The sequence below is a fragment of the Microcebus murinus genome, chromosome 21, assembly GCF_040939455.1.
Source record: "Microcebus murinus isolate Inina chromosome 21, M.murinus_Inina_mat1.0, whole genome shotgun sequence".
In the NCBI taxonomy this organism is placed as follows: domain Eukaryota; kingdom Metazoa; phylum Chordata; class Mammalia; order Primates; family Cheirogaleidae; genus Microcebus; species Microcebus murinus.
Window position 1 is genome coordinate 41,140,043 of NC_134124.1, and position 14,823 is coordinate 41,154,865.

General features: G+C 56.1%; 1 protein-coding gene across 1 annotated transcript in view; it reads right to left on the minus strand.

Moving 5' to 3' along the window:
• WNT7A (Wnt family member 7A) overlaps positions 1 to 14,823 on the minus strand; it is a 58,629-nt gene that overhangs the window by 20,457 nt on the left and 23,349 nt on the right. The gene's annotated exons all lie outside the window — the stretch shown is intronic.

Here is a 14,823-nt window from a genome sequence, read left to right on the forward strand (position 1 = left end):
TGGTGCTCTGAGCTACAAGGAGCTGCTGCAGGAGCTGAGATCCAGGGCTCGGAGGGACTTGGCTTTTTGTCCCAGCTGTGTAGCTCTGATGCCCAGGCTCCTGCCATTCCTTAGGCTCTGTTAGCACCATCTAGGCCAGCCAGCGTGTCTGCAGGAGCGCGAGTGGACGCGGAAGGCCCTCAGAAACCATGTCACGCTGAAGGAACCAGAGCCTCTTACAGCAGAGGGAGAAGAGGTTTCAGAGCCCTGACGTCAAGTCCCAGCTCTGCCACCTCCTGGCTAGGTCTCCCTGAGGACGTCAGTCAGCGTCCCTGAGCCAGGTTCTTCAACAAGAAAGGCAGAGACTGGAAACAACCACAGAAACCATCTCACGGCTGCTGTGGGGCACCTGAGGCAGAGGACGTGAGGTACTGGGCTCATAGACAATGCCAACTGGCTTGGGGACCCAGAGAGTGAAGCTGGGTCTCCCCAGCTAGTCCTGTGGTCAACTCCCAACTCAGATCATGCAGCTGTGGAGTGGACTTCCCAGAAGGTAGTGAGCTCCCCGGCACCAGAGGTATTCAAGCCAGATTCAGATCTATGCCTTTCAAACCGGGAGCCACCGGCCACATGACGGCTTGAAATGTTGCTAATCTGAACTGCGATGTGCTGTAAGTGTAAAACAAACACCAGATTTCGAAGACTCACTACACGAAAGAAATGTAAAATATCTCAGTATTTTATATTGATTACATATTGAAATATACTATTTGGCATAAATTAGATTAAATAAAATATCTTATTCAATTTAATGTCATCTCTTTTTACCTTTCTGATGCGATGGGACAGCTGGGAAATGTATGCTACATGTGTGGCTTGTATTATTTAACATTTCAGTTGGGCGGCGTGGTGGGAATCCTGGGTGCTCCCAGTGTGGTCCTGGAGCGGCAGCGTCGCGTCACCTGGGGACTGACTGGAAATGCAGAGTCTCAGGTGCCGCCCGGCCCCACACGGAACCCGGAGCTGCGATTCCACACGCTCCCCACGTGACTCCCGTGCACACTACAGTTTGAGAAGCCCTGCAGAGCTCTTGGCTGGAGGTCTCAGAGGGCTCCCACCTCCTGGAGAGGGGTGGGAACACCTGGCCCGAAGCCCCCGTGCCACGTGAAACATGAAGGAACCGATGCCTTTGTCCCTTAGTCCCACAGTCAAACCAGGGGGCCCTTTAAACCCAGCTCTCTCACCAGGAAGCAGCCACACTCCGTGGAGAGAGGAGGGCAGCTTTGCAAGGGGTCGGGCTCTCTTGCTTAGAAGGGCGCACTCTCACGGAAGACACCCACCGCGGCCCCGGACCTTTTAAGGGCTGGGAAACAATCTCAGAAAACAACTGAAACACAGGTCTGTGTGTTTCAGACCCAAAACACAAAATTTAACCAACTCCCCGCCCCCCAATTCCTCCTCCTTTTTCTCTCTGAAAACTTGGCCAGCGAGCACTAGGGGCATGAAATGTAGAAATGGTGAGCGAGTAGATCACTCAGAGGTGCCACATGTTGCCCGGGGCCTGTGTGGTGGTCGAGCTGTAACCGTGGAGAGCTGGGAGCTGTGACCAAATGCCGACAGGCTCCCAGCCGTGAAGCAGCCAGAGGGATCAGGGCCGGCTGATGCCATCATGGATGGGATCACCCATCCCTATCGCGGGGCTGAGGGAGGGGTGCCTTTCCCAAGGCAGATCAGCCCAGGTTCAGTGTCCTCCATGGGAGTGCAGGACACAGCCAAACCCAACTCCCCGCTCCCCGCACTCCTGTCTGTGACCTCGTCTCTTCCCGGAGTGCCCCCGGCCTCTTCCCCTCCGGGCTCTTGAACTAGTTATTCCCCCTGACTCAAATGCAGTCCCCGGAGGGTCACTTCCTCGCTGCTGTTCACAGCTCACCTTCTCAGAGAGCCCTCTCCTGACCACGCACAATAAGATGCCTCCTCCTGCCATCGCTGCCCTCTCATCTTGCTTTATTTTTTCATAGTAGCATTTGTTGCTCTAGGACAACGGAGTCTACGTACATTCTATTATTTGTTTGTCACCTGCCTTCCCCTGGAATGTCAGATCCATAAAGGCAAGTACTGTGTCTAATCCCAGAGCCGAAAACAGTACCAGACACATAAGTAGGTGCTTAATAAATATTTGTTGAATGAATGCATGGATTTCCAACCCTTTCTTTGAGGTGGTGTGGTGCTCTCACTGGGAAAATGTCCAACTTTCTAGCAATGGCCTCAGCTTTTCACTCATCCATTCACCCAACCATTCTTCCAAATAACTATTCATGCAACCATCCGTCCATGCAACCATCCGTCCATTCATCCATCCATCCAGCTAACCAAGCATCCATCCAAACAGCTGCTAATATCTATTATCTAACCATCGATCCATCCATCCGTATAACCATTCATTCAACCATCCTTCAAAATACTATCTACCCATCTATACTTGCAGTGTCTATCCAGCACCCATCCATCCACACAGCTACCCATCCATCCTACCACTCAGCCATCCATGCGTCCAAACCAGCCCCCGATTCTTAGACCTCCTGTTCTGGGGCCCACAGTCCCCACACTGTCCTCTACCACATCCAGTCCGTGCCATCTTGTATATGTGCGGTGATTCTCTCTTCTTCCTCCGTCATCAGAAAGTGAGCCCCTCGCAAGCAGAAACTGTGTCTGACTCATCCCTGCTCTCCGTGCCTAAAACAGCTGACGTGTGGTAGGTGTCGGCAGCTGTCTGCTGAATGAGTACGTTTCTCCCTTTCCCGTATTCACTTCTTCGGCATTTCCCCTGGACTGCCGTGATGCCATTGCTTGGTCATCTTTTTGTCTTGAAATCTTGCACCTGACACAGAAGACACTGTAAATATTTGATGAATGAATGCACAAGAGAGCAAGCGTAGCAGGCGAGTAGACTCTTGAGCCAGGCCGCCTGGATTCATAGCCTGCCTCTCCACTTGTTTGCTGTGTGACCTTGGGCGAGTCACTGAGCCTTTCTGTGCCTCAGTCTCCTCGTCTGCAAAAGGGACATAAAGTGTTTACCGCATTGTGCTCTTCTGAGAATCTTACGAATCAGTATATACGAAGTACTTAGAATAGTGCCTGGAGTGAGACGAAAGCTACATACAGGCTGTAAAGTAGAATATTCGTTCACTGCGACCCATCGGGGCAGAGTGAAGAGGCGGGAAGGAAGCGTCCGTCCGAGCCCGTGCTGTCCCGCAGGAGGCCTTCCACGCAAGCGCTCCGACCTCCCAGCCACGCCGGGTGACTTGGCAAACTACCAACAGTATGGCAGGTGGTCACGAGGGCCATGTGGGAACATGAAACGTGGGCGGCAACAGGAAGTGGTGAGACAGGTGGGAGGGCGGCTCCCAACTGGGTGGCCGGGAAAGGCCTCCTTGCGAGGAGAGCGTGTTAGGGGCGGGACCCGGGTCAGCGCGTGGTTGTACCACTGCAGGGAAGACAGGATGGTGACTTAAACCATAGGATTTGAGGTGCAGCTGGCATAAGGGGCAGATGCTGGATAGAAGTTGTAGGCAGAACATATTGGATAGGGGGTGTGAAAAAAGGAGAAAGGTCAAGGCCAAGGTTTTGACCTATACAACTGAAGGATGGAACCACTATTTACTGAAGCAGGGGAGAGAGATGAAGGCAGGAGCGAGTTTGTGCGGGACAGATCGGGAGGTAGGTTGGGCTGGGTGAGTTTCATGGAGCAGCAGACCCTGAGCAGGGAAGTGGGAGAAGCAGGTCTGGGCAGGAGCCTGGATTTTGCAGACAGCTTTGAAGGCCATGGGCTGTGGTGTGCACTTGGGGACGTGTGGTGTGGGGCTGGAAAGGACAAGGGCAGGGTCCTCTCTGGAGGTGGCTGCTCAGATGACTGAGAGGCCCAGACGGACATTACCTGTCTCAGAGGAGGACCAGCGTGGTCCCCTGTGACCCTGCTGTTCAGTGAAGTGGCAAATCTCAATGACCGGCTGGACAGCTCCATCTCCCCAAGTCCTTCTAGCTTGCTATGTGGCCAGTACATGGGGAAAAGGGAGCTTTAGAGCTAGAATGATCCTTTGGACTACAGTGTAGGGATTAAAACTTGGTTGTGGCTTTAAAATGGCTGCTACTACTGCTAATATTCATGCTAGCGCTGCTGTCTTCCTAGCGCTGGTCACACACAAGAACACAGGAAGAAGCGCTCTTGGTCCTTGTCTCATCTAAGCTGCACAACAGCGCTGAGAAGTCAAGTTCTCATTGCCTTTTTTCCAAGAAGGAAACTGAGGCTCAGAGAGGGTGACTGCCACAGGGACACAGCAAATAGCTTCACAGGGCATGTGACAAAGGGCTCTCTGTGCCCACGACATTCCCACTTCCCAGCATGGTCTGGCTGGGAGCCCCCGACCTGGCTGCCATCCAGCCCAGAGGAGAGGGACTCCCTGCAAAGCCACCCTCCCAGTGGCTTGAGTGGGACCCAGCCAGAGCTTCCACTGCCTCACCTGCAAGATAGGCAGTGTCACACTCATCTGGAAGACAGGTTGGGCCTTGGCCAACCAAAAGTGGTGATAAAAGGTCTTGCAAGTTATAAAGTGATTTACAGATGTCAAGTTAGAATCAGTATTATTGCAAAATACTACCAGTCCTTCCAGGTCCAAAAGTATACACACATGCACACACACACGCATTATGTACACAGTTGAGGGCTTAAGAACAGGCTGCTCAGAGGACAGGCAGAGCCTGGGTTGCAGAGGTGAGATGGCTGGGAGGGAAGCCTGACTCTGATGCTTTCTACCTGGACAATCTCAAGCACCCCACTTAACCGCTCTGCACCTCAGTTTTCCTCCTCTGTTAAATGGGAATAGCAACAGGCCATTCTCCGTGAGATCATTTACCGAGAGCACTTGGAATGGGGCCCGCACATGGAGCATCGAGAGCGGGGCACACCGCTGAGTGCTGGCCTCACACCTGCCATGCCCAGCTGGTCAGGATCTGCCTTCTCCCTCCCATGTCCTGGGGAGGCCCTGAGGTCACCAGAGCCCTAGGACTGCCCAGCTCTCCTGCCCAGGAGCCCAGACGCTGCTCAAGTCACTGCCCAGACCTCACTACCCATCTGTGAAATGCAGCTGACCAGGCCCCCAAGGATGTTGGGCAAATGCGATGGATTAAGCTCCGGAGAGCACCTGGCGCCCTGCCCGGGACAGAGCGCACTCCGCACCACCAGCAGGCCTGGCCAGCTGCGGCTCCGGTGCACACTGAAGGGGATGATTTAAACAAGCCCCTTTGTCAGGCAAGTGCTTTTTAGCGACATGATTGCACCTGGATTTCTCTGCAAAGGACATGCAAGTTTTCAGGATTAGGGAAAGTGACGGCTGCTGGCTCCTGTTGCCAGATCACCTGGCCACCCATCCCTCCCTCTGTGACTCTGTCCCCCTCTCTCTGCCCCTCCCCCATCACAGGGTTCCCCTCCCTGCTCATCCTGGCAGCTTTGATAACACCCAGGAGTCCCGGCCCCTCCTGAGGACAAAGGCGACAATTGTCCCTGGTGGGCGCCTTTTGACTTGGCCTCACCGAAGTGTAACTGGGCCCCGACTTTGCCTCACTGGGGAGGTTCTCGGGGCCTCGCTGCTGCCCCTCCCCCCTCAGGTGGGCTTCCCATGAGCCCCGGCGGCAGGGCCGGCAGCCACACTGGGCGTTCCTTCCAGGGGAACTCAGATGGCCAGGATCCGAGACCTGCTCGGGCGCCAGGGCACAGGGAGGGGCAGGATTGGCTGCACTGCTGCCCAGACCTTTGCGGGTCCCTTAGGGATAACACCCACATCTGAGTCCTCACTCTGTGCCCACCCTGTGAGCCTCGGCGCTGCCCAACAGGCCTTCCTGCCACCGTGGGGCTGTTTGCTATGGAAGCGAAGAGCACTTATGGCTACTGAGCACTAGAAACGTGGACTGCAGGACTGAATCGTCAATCTTACTTATTGGGAATTCATTCAAATTTAAGTAGCCACATGTGGCTTGTGGTGACCATGTTGGATGGCGCAGCTATAAGCGCTTAAATTCATTCACTCATGTGCTCCCCACAGTACTCTGTGGAGCTATTGTTGTCTCTGTTTTAAAGATGGAGAAACGGAGGCACAGAGAGGCAAAGTAATATTCCCATGATCACACAGCCTGGGAAGCAGCAGTGCCAGGAGTGGGCTGCAGAGCCCACCCCGCTGGCCAGAGCTAGCATCGTCGCTCGCCCCGCCCATGTGCGCGCCCGGGACTGAGAAGGTGGAGGACAGGTGCTTCCAAGCCCACTGCCTGCTGTCCTGGTAGCTGTTTCAGACGCTACCCTTGCCTTTGCACCACTCTGTGTCACCAGCAGTAGGCCAGGCTCTGGGCTGGGCTCTGGGAGATGCCAGGGTGGATCTCCCGACTGCCTGGAAGGATGAGGAGGATTCTGCAGGGGGAGAGGGTAGGGGGCTCCAGCCTGGGGGCGCCCTGGAGGCTCCCCCTCCAGGCTGAGCAAGCCCAGAAACTCCATCAAAATATGGGGAGCTGGCGCAGTGGCTCATACCAGTCGTCCCAGCACTTTGGAAGGCTGAGCTGGGAGGATCGGTTGTGCCAGGAATTTGAGGCTGCAGTGAGCTACGATGACACCACTGCAGAGCCTGACGGGGGGTGGACAGAGCAAGACCCTGTCTCAAACCCCCCACCCCCAAACCAAGAAGCGCCCCAGGTCTCCACACCAGGCATGAGCACTCCACTCCCGGACCTGCCCTTATCCGGCATGTCCTTGTCCAGTCTCACCCTGACCTCCCGTGGCAGCCCAGGGCCCTCACCTGCTGAGGGGCAACGCACAGATTCCCCTCTCTATATAGCATGTTCCCTCCTGGCCCTGGAGTGTCCTGTCCCAGGCAGCAGATGGTGGCCCACAGACCATCCCAAGGCCACAGTGACCAGAGTGGAAGAGGACACACAGTGCCTGGACAGCCTCCAATCCCCAAGTGACCAGAGACTGGGGCCTTTGGGGCATTGAGGACTGCAGTGTCTGAGTTCCCCAAATCAGGGGACCCAGGAATCTTAGGATAACATCTTGGAATCACAGGAGGTCAGGGAGACTGTGGGGATAGAAGAAGCATCTTGAGTCCAAGACTCCTGAGGCTGGTAGGATGGTTCAATGGTTAAGTACTGAGTCTAGAGCCAGGCTGCGTGGGTTCAGATCCCAGGGCAGCACCTGCTAGCTGTGTGGTCTTGGGCAACTTTCTTAACCTCTCTGTGTCTCTGTTTTCCCCTGTGTAAAATGGGGAGAACACAGGATGCTCATATGGTAGGACTACTATGGGGATTTAATTAGTACATGCATTTCAAGTGTTAATAGAATCGCATCTCCATCCTCCCACCTGCCCTCTATCTGCACCTCCTCCTCTGACAGGGACTTTATCCCACCTCCCAGGAGCAAGTTCTTTCTCACTTGAGCCGAAACCTACCGTTTTCCCATGTTCTTCCTTCCCCTGGGTTTCCGTTAGCCTGCTCCCCTCCCAACCACAGCCCTACCCGAGTCCTTAGGGCCCAGAGGACAGTGACAGCTCCCTGAGGCTGCCCCACTCCAGGCTGAGCCACCTGAGCTCTTCCCAGGCCAGTGTGTCCTGCTGCCTCCTCTGCGTCTGCCCCAGGCTGCCCATGTCAGTCCTGGGCTGTAGTGGGGGGTCTTAGCAGCCCAGAGCGAAGAGGGCTTCTAGAAACCAGGCCCCTTGGAGTTGGGACCACTGACATTTCCTGTCCCCGTGGGAGGGGCTGCCCTGCCCTGCTTCTGCTCCCATCCCAAGGCCTCTCTTATCCTGTCCCCTCCCTTCCCGGGCACCGTCCACTGCTATCACTGCGGCATCACTGACAGGACCGGGCCGGGCCTTGCCCTTGCTGTGTCATCATCGAGAACTGGACAAACCCCAGCCTGGCCTGGTCCCCCTGACCTGTGCTCAGTGGCTTCCGCTCCTTCCTCTGGGCCCACACACTGGGTCTGGGCATCCCACTGGGCTCCTCCCAACCGCCTGCAGATCTCCCGGCCCCATCTCAGCCCCATCCAGCCCAGCTCCCCCAGCCTCAGCAGCCACTGGGAGCAGGAGGGAGATCTGAGCGGGCGGCCGGGCCTTGGTGCGAATCCCGCTTCTCCACCCTCTTGGCGTGTGTGGCCTGGGTGAGGCCCTCTGAGTCTGGGCCTCAGTGTCCCGTGGACGAATTGGCCTAAGAGAGGGAGCCTCCAGCTCTGCCACAGCTCCGCGGTTCTTGGCACGCCCAGAAGCCGCGCTCCCCGCCAGGGCAGTGGAGGCCAGGACAGTGGCCAGAGTCAGCACACAAACAGGTCAAAAATGAATGTGAACTTCAGCCCGGGCCTTATGTAAAGGCCAATTCAAAGTGGATCACAGAGCCCTGCAGAGCTGGTGCTACTGAAATGGCCAGACACAAAAGGACAGATACTGGGAGAGTCCTCTCATATGGGGACCCAAAGCAGTTACATTCACAGAGACAGAGAGTAGAATTGGGGGTGCCAGGGCCTGGGGAAGGGAAAATGGAGAATTAGTGTTGACTGGGGACAGAGTCTCAGTTTTGGAAGACAAATAGGTTCTGGAGATGGATGGTGGTGATGGTTGCACAACATGAATGCACTTAATAGCAGTAAACTACCACCAAAAATGGTGAATTTGGTAAAGTTTATGCTAAGTATGTTTTACTACTGTTAAATAACAATGTAAAATAAATTTTTTGAGAAAGAAACTTTTCTTATTATTTAAATTAATTAATTAATTAGAAAAAAACAGATCACAGCCGGGTGTGGTGGCTCACGCTTGTAATCCTAGCACTCAGGGAGGCCATGGAAGGAGGATCGCTTGAGGTCAGGAGTTCAAGATCAGCCTGAACAAGAGTGAGACCTCATCTCTACTAAAAATGGAAACAATTAACTGGGCATGGTAGTGCATGCCTATAGTCCCAGCTACTTGGGAGGCTGAGGCAGGAAGACCTCTGGGGCCAAGGAGTTTGAGGTCGCAGTGAGCTATGATCATGACACTGCACTCTAGACAAGGTGATAGAGTGGGAACTTTGTTCCCCTCCCCCCCAAAAATCACAGATTTAAATGCAAAATGTAAAACTTTTACTAAAAAACAGAGGGATAATTGGATCTAGGGCTGAGCAAAGAGTTCTTAGACAACACCAAAGGCACTATCCAAAAAGTAAAAATTGATAAATTGGACCTTATCAAAGTTAAAAACTTTTGCTCTGTGGAAGACCCTATGAAAATGATAAAAAGACAAGCAACATACTGCAAAAGATATTTGCAAACCACATGTCTGAGAAAAGACTAGCATCTAGAATGTATAAAAGAAATGTCAAAACTCAACAGTAAAAAAGGAAATCATTAGGAAATGGGCAAAATTCATTAACAGACATTACTCCAAGGAGGATATACAGATAGCAGATAAGCACAAGAAAAGATGTTCAACATCTTCAGCCATTCAGGAAATGCTAAATAAAACCACAGTGAGATATAAAATAGCCCTATCAGAATGTCAAAAATGTTTAAAACATAGTGATATCAGCAAGTGCCAGTGAGGCTATGGAGAGACCAGGTCTCTCGCGCATTGCAGGTAGAAACGCAAAGTGGCACAGCCACTCTGGAAAACAGTTTGGCTCTTTGTTAGAAACCTAAACATGCAGCCACCACATACATTTGCTCTGTTCGGCATTTGTCCTAGAGAAAGGGAAGCTTATGTTCACAGAAAAACCTGTGCACAAATGTTCATAGCAGCTTTATTTGCACTAGCCAAAGTCTTCAAACGACCAAACATCCTTCAACAGGTGAATGGCCAAAAAAGAAAAAAAAGAAAAGAAACTGGTACTACTATACCATGGAATATTCCTAAGTAATAGAAAGGAACAAACTACTGATACACACCACAACTTGAATAAATCTTGAGGGAATTATGCTGAGTGAAAAGAAGCTAATCTCAAAATGTTACATACTGTATGATTCTGTTTATGTGCCATTCTTAACATGATGAAATTACACAAATGGAGAACGATTAGTGGTTGCTGGGAATAGGAGAAGGAGGGAGAGAAGGGGGCGGATGTGGCTATAAAAGGGCAGCGTGGGCACCCTTGTAAGACCTGTGTCCTGGCTGGAGGGCATCAGCATCCTCATTGTGACACTGTCCCACAGCTTCGCAAGCTGTTACCATCAGAGAAAACTGAACAAAAGGCACACAGGAGCTTTCTGTATTCTTCAAGCTGCATGTGAATCTACGATTATCTCAACATAAGTTTAATTAGAAAAGAAACTTATTAATAATTAAAGCTGACTTTGAGATAAACAATCAAATTTTTAGTGTAAGTATGTCCCATGCAATATTTGGGACATATTGATAATAAAAATTGTTCGTTGTTTATCTCAAAGTCAAATTTACCTGGGAATCCTGTATTATATCTGGCAACCCTGCTCCTGGAAAATCCCCCAAGAAAGAGCAGACACTTGTCATTTCGTTCATTCACTAAAGAAATATTTTGTGAGCACTTACTATGAGCCAGGCACTGTTCTAGGCACAGGGGATACAGCTGTGAACCTCCCTTGTGGTGCTGACTTTGCAGTGGGAGTTGACCAGCAATAAAGACAGAGAGAGCTGTGCAAATAAGACCATTTCATGTGGCGTTTCTCATGGAAAGTACAGCAGGGTGGTGCAGAGAGAGATGAGGCAGATGCTGGGCAGGGAGGGCCTGAGAAGACGGCATCGAGTGGAGACCTGAAGAAACAGGAGGAGCTGGCTCTGCAAAGATCTGAGGGCCAGCATCCAGACACATGAAGCAGCACCTGCAAAGGCCCTGAGCTGGGAACAGGAGTGGGGTCTCCGGGAGTGTGCGGCTGGAGGGTGGTGAGCAGAGCAGGGTAGCTGGAGACAAGGTTGATGACCAGTGGGCCTGAGAACCCTGTGTCCCCCACCACATATATCAGACCTGGAAGACCCTTCTGAGACCGAAAGGAAGGAACCTATCCCCCTTCCACCTCTGGCCATGGAAGAAGTCAAAGCCCTGAAGGGACATTTGCCCAAGGCCACCCCAGGTCCCAGTCCCCCAAGTGCAGCGGCAGTCCTTTCCATTTGCAGAGGCGAGAACCCAGCCCCGTGCCGCATGTGGGTAGAAGCGGAGGACACAGCAGCCTGCGCATGCCCCTCCCCCACCTGGCCTGGGCAGCTGGCTTCAGGCCCAGCGGGGCCTGGTTCCTCGGGTCCTCAACGTACCACCGATGACTACTCTATCTGGTCAAATATCTCCTCAGGACAGCAGAGAGGAGCATAGCCAAGCAGGCCCTATCTGGCCCTGCCCCAACTGCCAGGGGCTGGTCCCTGCTGTCCCCTGACTCACAGGCCTGCCTGCGGCCAGTGCAGGAGTGGGAATTCAGGTCTCAGGACCACCAGGACCAGAGGGGGCAGGGCAGGAAGGGACAAGACCGACACTTCTCTGTGCCCAAGAAGCTGGACAGGGACTGGGAAGTGACTTTTCACCCTGGTGGGATTCCATCCTCCTGAGCTCACCTACCTCGGAGCAAGCGGCACATTCCAGCAGGGGCCAGCCCCGTCCCGCCTGGGCCCCATCCCCAGGGCTGTCTGTCTCTCCTGGGGTCCGACACCACACTCTGAGGAAGGGCTTGCTGAGGGCTCCTGCCATCCCCGAGGCCCCCGAGGCCCTGCTGCACATGACTCTCTGTGCACAGTGAGGCCTCAATGGTCGGCACGGCCAGGTACAATGTCGTTATGGAGCTCGGTGCCTGTCTCTTGCCCAGGGATGCGGAGCTAGGAAATGGCAGAGGCTGACTCAGAGCACGGCCTGGCTTCTCTGCACCCCGCAGGGGATGTTTCACTCACGCTCACAAATGCAGCAGCAGGCCAGTGCTCCTGCTTCTCCTCCTGCCCCCTGACTGCTTGTCCCTTCCCACCGCCCTCCTGCCCGGTGCCCATGTGCCCAAGCTGTGGCTCCAGCTCTCCTGCTTTCCCACGTTACTCCTCCCACCGGGCCATCCCACAAACGCCAGAGCTTCCCGTACCACCTCCCACAGGTGGCAGCTAGGAGGGTCCAGGTACCAGCGGCCTGGGCGTCCCTGCCTGTGGCCGGCAGGATCTCCCACTCCCATGCCCCAAAGTACCCTAATCGTGTCCCCTACAACTCATCTCCTCTGTCCCAGGTCCCCATCCCAGTGAGAGCCCCCTTCCACCCCAAGCACACCCCAAGCTGGGCCCTGCCCGGTCTGCTTCCTAAGCTGCCTTCCCCCCACACCCCACCCCGGTCCCTGTGGGGTTCAGGGCCTGATCGTGGCCATGGCTCCTTCACTCTGCCCTCCGCTCTGGCCCAGACAGGCCCAGAACCTGCCCGCACACTCCTCACCAACGCCCCTCTGGGCACCTCGGCGGAAGAGGAAGTCTCGCTCCTGGCCTGGCACTCAAGGCCTTGCCCTCTCTGCGGCCTCGTGGCCCTCGGCCCCCGCCCTCGGCCGTCCAGGGCCCCCACGCCGTGCTGTGTTGGCGCTTCGCGTTTCTGTCCACGCCTGCTTCTGCCAGGCTGCCCTCTTCCTTCTCGCTGCCTTGGCCGTCTGGAGGACTCCTGTCGCCCTTAGAGCCCAGCCTGAGGTCCCTTCTTCCCCTGGGCAGCCCGCACACCTCTGCGGGAGGAAGCCACTCCTGCTCTGACCTGCTCTCTCCTCCTGCAGGGTCGCGGTCTCCCCACTGTGCCGCCTGAGTCGCAGCCTGTGCCGCTCCCGCCCGACTCCCTGCGAGGCTGAGCGTCTGTCTCCAGGGCAGGACCGTGGGTCGCTCCTCTCCGCGCCGCGCAAAAGCCTGGAAAGAGCTGATTCCACGCCAGCAAGATTCTGCCACCCAAGGGCTTCGACACATGCTGCTCTCCCTCCTCACCAAGGAGGCTACAATGCCCAGCCCGCGTGCCGCGATGTGACACTAATGCTCCACGGCCCGGCCTGACCACCCTGTGCTTTCAACCCAGGAGTACTACGGCCTTAAAATGCCAGTCGGGGAAGCCACGATTCCAGAATCACCTCTCCAGAAGATGTTTGCAGCCTGCACCGCTCTCTTCTGACCTGACCGTTTCGCGATGTGCCCCTGCACGGGACAAGGAGGGACCGGGAAAGCCCGGCCGGCGCAGGGACGCCGCCGCTCCCCACCCCAGGGCCCGCACCACCGGCCAGGGCCTGGCTGTGCCTGGGCTGGGACCGTGTAGACCTGTGAGGCCAAGACTCCCCGAGGCCTTGATTCTCCCTCGTCTGCCAGGTGAGGCGGTGGGCTCGCCTGCAGCCTGGGGACAGTCCGTCGCCGGGCCTGCAGGAGGCAGGGTGCACCTGCCCTGGCTTCCCCGCCCCTTTGCTCTCGCACCTGCTGCCAAGGAGCCGCAGGGCCTGTGGCCAGGGAGGGTCTTGTCTCCGCACGCAGGAGTGAGGAGCGGGTGGTCAGCACGCCCGCGAGCCTTTCCAAGACGCCATTCTCCTGTCACATCCCACCTCCGCGTGGGGGAGGCCCCTGCAGCCTGTTTTATTTTCGTTTTTGTGGGGGCGGGGGGTAGGGTCTGGGATGGGGCCCCATGCCTCCAAATACACGTCACACTGCAGGAGCTGACTGGCACCTGGCCACGCAGAGCAAGGCCAGGGGCGTAGTCCCAAGTGACAGATGCAGAAACTGAGGTCCTAAGCGGGGCTGGATCCCCCAGCAGCTGGGGCTGTCTTCGCTCCTGCCTTGCCTGGGTCTTCGGGTGCCCCGAGGCAGGGAGGGCCTGGCCACCTGGGGCTAGGCTGCTGAGCCCTGCCGCCGCTGCCCTGAGTCCCCGAGGGCCAGCTGGTCCCCTCTCTGGGCTGCCACATCCAGCCCCGTCACACAAAGGGCCGCACTGGTGGTTGCCAGCCTTCCCCGGCACTGACGGGTGCCCTGTCCCACCCCGAGGCGCAGGAAAGCTCCCAGTGCGCGTGGAGCTGCGTTCGCGGGAAGCCGCCCCCATGGGTGCTCCCTCACAGAGGGGAGCTGGGCCGGCAGCCAGCGTGTGTCCCTCCACTGGCTGTCCCCGAGCTGGAGAGCTGTTTCTGCTCACAGACACCAGCTCAGGCCGCCCCGCCCCGCCCGGCCCCCTCCGCCGACCCTGCTCAGCGCCTCCCCCTCGCCCAGGCTCTGTCTCTATGACCTCTGCCCGCTCCGGCTCCAGAACCGCCCGCGGTTGGTCCCTTCACCCCGGCCGTGTGTATGGAGGGGCCGACGTGGGCTGCCGTGGAGCGCAGCTGGGACCGAGACACCAGGTCCCTGTCCTCAGCAAGCTTGCAGTCGAGCGAGGAGAAGGCCGCGGAACAAGGCACCCTCCGAGCAAGGCCTAGGAGGGAAGGGAATGGGGAGCTCCTCTGGGTCAGGGACACCACGGCTGAAATGTGGATGGTAAGGAGAAGGCGCAGGGTGGGCTGGGGACAGAACACAGGCTCTCACTCCTGTGTCTCCTGCGAGGCCACCCCAGCTGTGGTTACCCTGCCAGGGCCCCCGAGATGAGCCAGTATGGGCCCCTCACCTGGTCCCCTGACCCACCTCTGGGCCTTTGTCCACTCCCAGACCGCAGACCAGGCTGGCCTTCACCTGTCTCCTCTGCCTGCCACACCTCACTCATCTTTTGGGGCCCACCTCCTGCAGGAAGCCCACTGAGGTTGGTCTGATGACGTCTGACAGCTCCCGGTGTCTGCGCCGCCCACAGGCTCCTGGGAACATGACTGTGCAGCAACCACGAGCCCCACGCCCGGCGAAGCCGGGTAGCTCACAGAACACGACC